We start from the raw sequence: 6405 nt of genomic DNA on the forward strand, positions 1-6405 counted from the left end.
CTTTCTAACATATAACATAAAATATGTACAAAGAAACGCCATGTAACAAACCTTGTAAGGAATTCGCGGAACGATAACACTTAACAGGCACGGAAATTGGTTAGGTATTATAATGCAGCATTGATAATCAGTGCACTATCAATCAAACAATCCTATGTTTGTTTATATAATTTCTAAGAGTAGTTTTGATACTGGAGTAAGACTAAACAGTACCATGGTCTCCATCATTTTGTAGCGTCCCAGGTTCGTAGACTGGGTTGTTGAAGACACCAGAGGCGTTCCTTGGTGTGTCATTGAGAACTCCAGTACCCTCTCTCTCGTCGTTTGACTGGTACACACTGTTGGTACCGTCGTTGGTAAAAACACAGTAGAGATCAATGTCGTCTCCCTCTGTGGTAGAAATCAGTTCAGTGTAATTCAATGAAAAAAGCAGAAATAAATACGTCAAATGATAGTTACTCAAGCAATTGGATATGGTTTTGGAAACGGTCAGACGTTTCAACTACTATCCAGTAGTTATCGTCAGTGACACTGGAAAGATCTTGTTGGAGAGGGTTTATATGTACATGTCCTAGCTTAACTCATTTGTATCAACATCGACCTGACCCTTGTAGTTTTTCGACCTTTGAAAAATGTCTTCCACCCATTTTCGCATATTGATTCATAGTTAGGATAAAGTTTTTCTTCAACTAGATCTCTTTAACATATCAATTCACAGCTAGGATATATAAACCCTCTCCAACAAGATCTCTTCAGTGTCACTAACGAAAACTACTGGACAGTAGTTGAAACGTCTGACCGTTTCGAAAGCCATATCCAGTTTCTTGAGAAATTATTTTGGGCGTATTTTAATAACCGGATGTCTAACCTACATCGACGTAGCAGAGATAGATGAAGGACATAAGGGACAACATTTGCTCGACATTTCACAAGATTTTCTAGGTTGGTTTAGTTATTATTTTGCCGGAGCTTTTAGCCGACCATGGGGTCATCATGTCGAATAAACCGTTCTCCAAAGCACGCTCAGTACCACAGTCTATACTTGTTAGTCATATTTTGGCACATTTCAACAGCTTTTCTTCAATGAATTGTAAAGTAGTCACCCTTTTAAAGCGAAATGCATGTCACGATTATACAATAAAAGATAATACAAACGTTTTTGTAAACACAGTGGAACTTAATCAAATTAGCAGATGGCTTTCTTAAATAGAGTTTATTTAAATTCTGAAGCAGACTATTGATATCGTGGCACTTCATTATACCCTACAAGATAAAAAGTTCCAATTTTCACTTATGTATTCGGATACATATATCTATAAAGATTAGTTTAGGCCTAAACATATGCCAGAAGTCATAACTCTAACTCTTTTGAAGTATCTATCCTCACATCAATAATGCAGCTACCATTAATTCCCAACAAAATTTGAAGTTTTGCCTTGAGGGTTGAGATAGTCATCAGTGTAATTCAGATAAGCAAACTGGGATTTATTAGACATGTATAATAGAGGCATAAAACATACGTATACAAAAAAAAGGGACGAATTTTCAACTTGGCAAATTCCTGGCTGTTGGTCAGTGATTCCAGATCTTGCTTACGACAAACATGTCACTGTCCTGTGATCTCTGATTGGCCGGAGATTCCAGCACTCCATGTGGCCATCACGATGGAATTTTCTCAGTCAGCCACTTGCCTTCTGGCTGTCGCACAAGCAACAAGAAACACTTTTTTCGTGGTCTAAAATTTATTTGAGGACAGTAAAATCCGTTTTTCTCCAAAGAAAAAGAAAAGTATCCTCGAATGGAACCCCTCCAGAAAAGTAGACCTTGAAGACCGAGGATAAGGTGGGGGCGTTCCAAGGTCTTCAGAAAGACTCCCGCCAGGAGGTGTGAAATTTAAATAGCAAAAGCGGTGTAAATGATCCTGCAGCTTTGATATATGTAATAAAGGCCCTCAGATGTCATACAGTTTTGTCTACAAGCATCTGGTTGAAATGCCAGAGTAAATGGAGACGAATTGTTGGTAAAATCTATTCTCCAAGCAGAGGTTGAGTCTCCGAGATATAGTAGTAGTAGTAGGGAAATTTACCGGCGCGCTCCTCGAACCGACTACTACTATATCTCCACGACTCAACCTCTGCTTGGAGAATAGGTAAAATCTAAAATCCATCAGGTTAAACAAGCCGGGGACTAGTTACGTATTACATCCCACGCAAGGTTGTTCAATCACTATGATGATTATTGTCTGTAAAGCGACACTCTCATGAGTCCCTGAACAGCACCAGAAACTCTAAAGGCCACATGACCTCCGCAATCGGCATGGTAAAAAATCACCACTATCATCGAGATATTGTTGTATTGTCCCGGGGTAATCGTTTGATTATTAAACGTTTGTTTGTAATTCTTTTGCAGTTTACACGTTGAGTACCAAATTTGACAACGCTAAACAACTTTTAATATTGCGTGGTAGTTCTCTATACTTATCTTGTGTATATTGTGAAAATATGCTTAACACACACAAAACTACATTATGACAACTAAATGATTTTTTAGATTTCTTCATGTGTGTCTTTTTCCTTTAGCGAGGGGTGTGGGCTTACGAATAGATCTACGTTTAAACTGTGTTTTGTATTTCTCATTATCGAAATGTTTGTCTTTTATGATTTATAAATTTTATTCTATGTGATTTACAAGCGGCGTCGAGGAAATAAATTTATATAGCTTGAGTTGGGCCTGACTTGGTCTGGTCCTTTTGTATGTTCTATGTGAAACAGTCTGCCAAACAGCGTAGTGCAGGCACCCACATTTGACACTTTCGTGTCACGTGCCTCCTGCACACCTTGACGCTGTCTGTCAGTAACCGGTGGATCCCACAGATCTCGACCTGGCACGGACTATGGACAACGATTTCGGTCTATGTATTATTGCACATGGATTACACGCAGAGACAGCCCGCACCTTCAACAGCGCTCACCCAACAGTGCCACAACAATCTTCTCTATGATTGAGGGCACTGATATGAAGAGGAAATGTTTGTGAAATAGAAATACAAGCAGTGCATTAGATGTTTAATTTGTAGACCTAATGTATACAAAAGACGTTCGATGTCCTTAAAGATAATACTCCGAATATGCTTTATCTTAGGAAGGTTTTCTTGTCCTAACAAATACAAATTGGATCTGTGCTGTGCACAGTTTCTGTCTAAACATCTACTTACTATAGCCCTAATACTGTCTGACATTCACTTACAACTTAAAATGACAGGTCTACCACACTTAATCTGTCCAGGTTTAGGTACCAATGTTTAGCATTTTATCTAAATAATCTAAATATGATTTTGTTTGGCAAAAATACATACGGTACCAATTAAGCACAGTACTTTCTTTGAAATTGGAAGTTATCGTCATTACTTTAGAATCATGTACAAGATCATTTTTCATTTTCATCTTTTATCTCAACACTATCAAAATTAAGCAGCAAATACAACACTATCTAGCACCCCAAACAGCAATTGACTGTCACAAAAAGTACTCCGTACAAAGCTGGGCTATTTCCAAATTGGATTGTAAAGATTCCCAAGCCTCATTAAAAAAATAAAGAACTCTCTTGCGATATCACCACAACCAAACAAACACCCTTTACCCAAAATATCTCGCGCGAAAGCTGACAGTATATCACATTTCATCTCACTTTACGTTGATAAAACAGTAATGATTCCCAAAGTACACGTTCCATATAATGAAATTTGACAAATAGAAAAACAAAACTTCTAGAAGTGGTATGTCCAAAAAACGTGTATATAAAGGTCTTTGCAAACGGCAAGCCAACGCAGATCATTTAGCTTTAACACAGTGACAAAAGTGCCTAAATTGTACAAAATGATATCAAATACCTTTGTAATAATAAAGACAAAGTAATATAAAAGTGTAGGGACAATTGCTAAATTTAAGGTCATCACGCGTCATAAGGCTTTGATTGAAATGACCGAATAAGAACAGACACAGCAGAAATAATATATTTAACTCCAATATACATGTATATACCTAGTGCAGTATCAACAGTATAGGGAGTAAGATGTAATAAGTACCTCCAACTTCCGCTTGTTGGGAGGAGTCACGCGCGTACGCCGCATTGGTGATGCCGCCGTCGACAGCTACGATGACAGTACCCGTCGCTTCTGTTTCATTTGTTCCTTCACCAACATTATTTGTGGACACAGTCCCTCGGGGGGTGTTGACATCTTCCCTGTCATCTTCAGCAGTAGCAGATTCCATTTTATCTGTGTTTAATTGAAGAACTAGAGTTAGAAGACTTTATTTACTGAAAACGTGAGTCCACATATCCACGCAGTGACCAGTTGTACATTATACATCCTATAGCTACTTTGCACAGCGATTTTTCAAGTCTGTAGTACTAGTGGTACTTGTGAAGTTGATTATAGACTCCAGGTGGAGATGGAGATCCAAATAAAAGAAACAAGCAAACAAATAAACAAACAAACAAACAAACAAACAAACAAACCTACCTGCATTGACATCTTGGCTTGTAGATGATGAAGATATGTACATATCGTCACTTTGAGCAACATGATTACTATAATAGGTTCTTCTTCCTTTATGCTCATCGTTTGTCAAGCATCAGAAGAAAGAGAGGAAAAAGAAACACAACTAGCCCGCGAGAGGGCTACCTTATGCAACTCAATTTGCATGAGAGGTATTAAAAAATGCTTTTCTTTCAGCAATGCAAATGCAATTTAGTTACTTCAGTGAAAACAGATTATCAGCCATAAAGTAGAAACGAGTCTTAATCAGAAAATCTTAGGGTAAGGCCGACTGACTGATCTCTACCATATTTGTGAAACATCTAGTTTGATTGTAAGTAGAAATATAAAAACAAATTTTCCTTGCATGATTTTGATGTCATGTAATTTTATGTGTTTGTTATATATGCCTATAAAACATTCTTGAGACAAATCTGTCCCAGTCTCAACCATACTATCCGAAGAGAAGGGAATGAATACATGAATGAAAAAAAAAGGACTGTGAACTTTGGCAACGTTTTAATGCCCACTCGTCTATGTTTGTGCCTGTGGTGTACATGTATAAGTATTCCCCGACCTATTATATGTCGATTTTGTAACTCTTTCAAGCGTTGAGCCATCCACAAAACGTCAATGTAATTTAAGTACATTGGATTCATTGATTGCGGCCTCGGTTCTTGGATCACAGAGGATACCTCTGTTTGCACCTTTCGTGTCTTTCTTGGTAGGAGGCAGTTTCAATTATGCACCATAGTCTTGTTGAAATATGCATTTTTATCAGCAACCAGGCACTAAGTTATCAGTCTACGCTGCAGAAAAACGCCCTGCCCACAGAGAGTGTGGCGCGATAATGTTGTTTGTTAAAAACAAATATCTTACAAAATGTCCAAACAATGGAGTCCCAAAAATACAATTATAGTGTATTGTTTAGCCTTTTTTCAAAGATCTTGGAGCAAATAATAGTTTTGCATTAAATAACTCAGATATATTTATTGGTATACATGAATTATTCAACAAGCTCTATCGACAGAAACATCAGCTTAATATTATGAATCTAGATTGAAGAAGAAACCTTAGGCTAGCGTCGGTTATCGCCCATTCCTCGTTAAAGGGGCAAATTGCTGTCGCACATAAGCAGCGGGCCACAGTTTTCTTTAAAGACACAATGACTACGTATTTTGCCCTTTTCCGTTACAAGTACATGATAGTAATATGCTAAGCAATGTTTTCCCACCATTGTTAGTTGCCTTTTGGTCGTCCCGGGTAAGGTTTGGCTTAGAAACACGCTAAAAACACGTGTCGGAAATGCTATAAAGGTGAATATCGTGGCATTCTGATAATGAAAAGACGTTAGTTCTTTAAATTTTCAGTCATAATTTACATCAACCACTTAGGCCGGCTTGTCACGTGTTGATGAACTTGTCCAGCAGACGACCTTTTAACGTCAGATGCCGTTTTATTCTTGTCGCCAACTTTTGTATAATTTACGTTACCGAACTTCTGTTGGGTGTAATTCGCTTACGAAAAGACATTTTCCGATAATGTTTTCACTGTTTTATCTGCTAAACAGTGGTGTTGCGTAATAAACAAATGACAGAACACATAAAACACGAATGTTGGAAACATGACTATAACCGCCAATCTCAGTATAAAGGGACAGGCTGCCAGGATAACTGTAGAACAGACTGCCTTTACACATGCAGCTCTCTTTTGGAAAATTCACTTAAGGGTTAATGACCCGCCCCGAGGTGTATATGGTGTCATAACGCCTGGTCCTTTGCTATAACCACCGAATAAAACCACCGATGTGAGCGAAGCGAACGAGGTGGTTTTATGAGCATCGACACTGGTGCCTAGTCTCTACCAGA

The sequence above is a fragment of the Branchiostoma floridae genome, unplaced genomic scaffold, assembly GCF_000003815.2.
Source record: "Branchiostoma floridae strain S238N-H82 unplaced genomic scaffold, Bfl_VNyyK Sc7u5tJ_1494, whole genome shotgun sequence".
NCBI lineage: Eukaryota > Metazoa > Chordata > Leptocardii > Amphioxiformes > Branchiostomatidae > Branchiostoma > Branchiostoma floridae.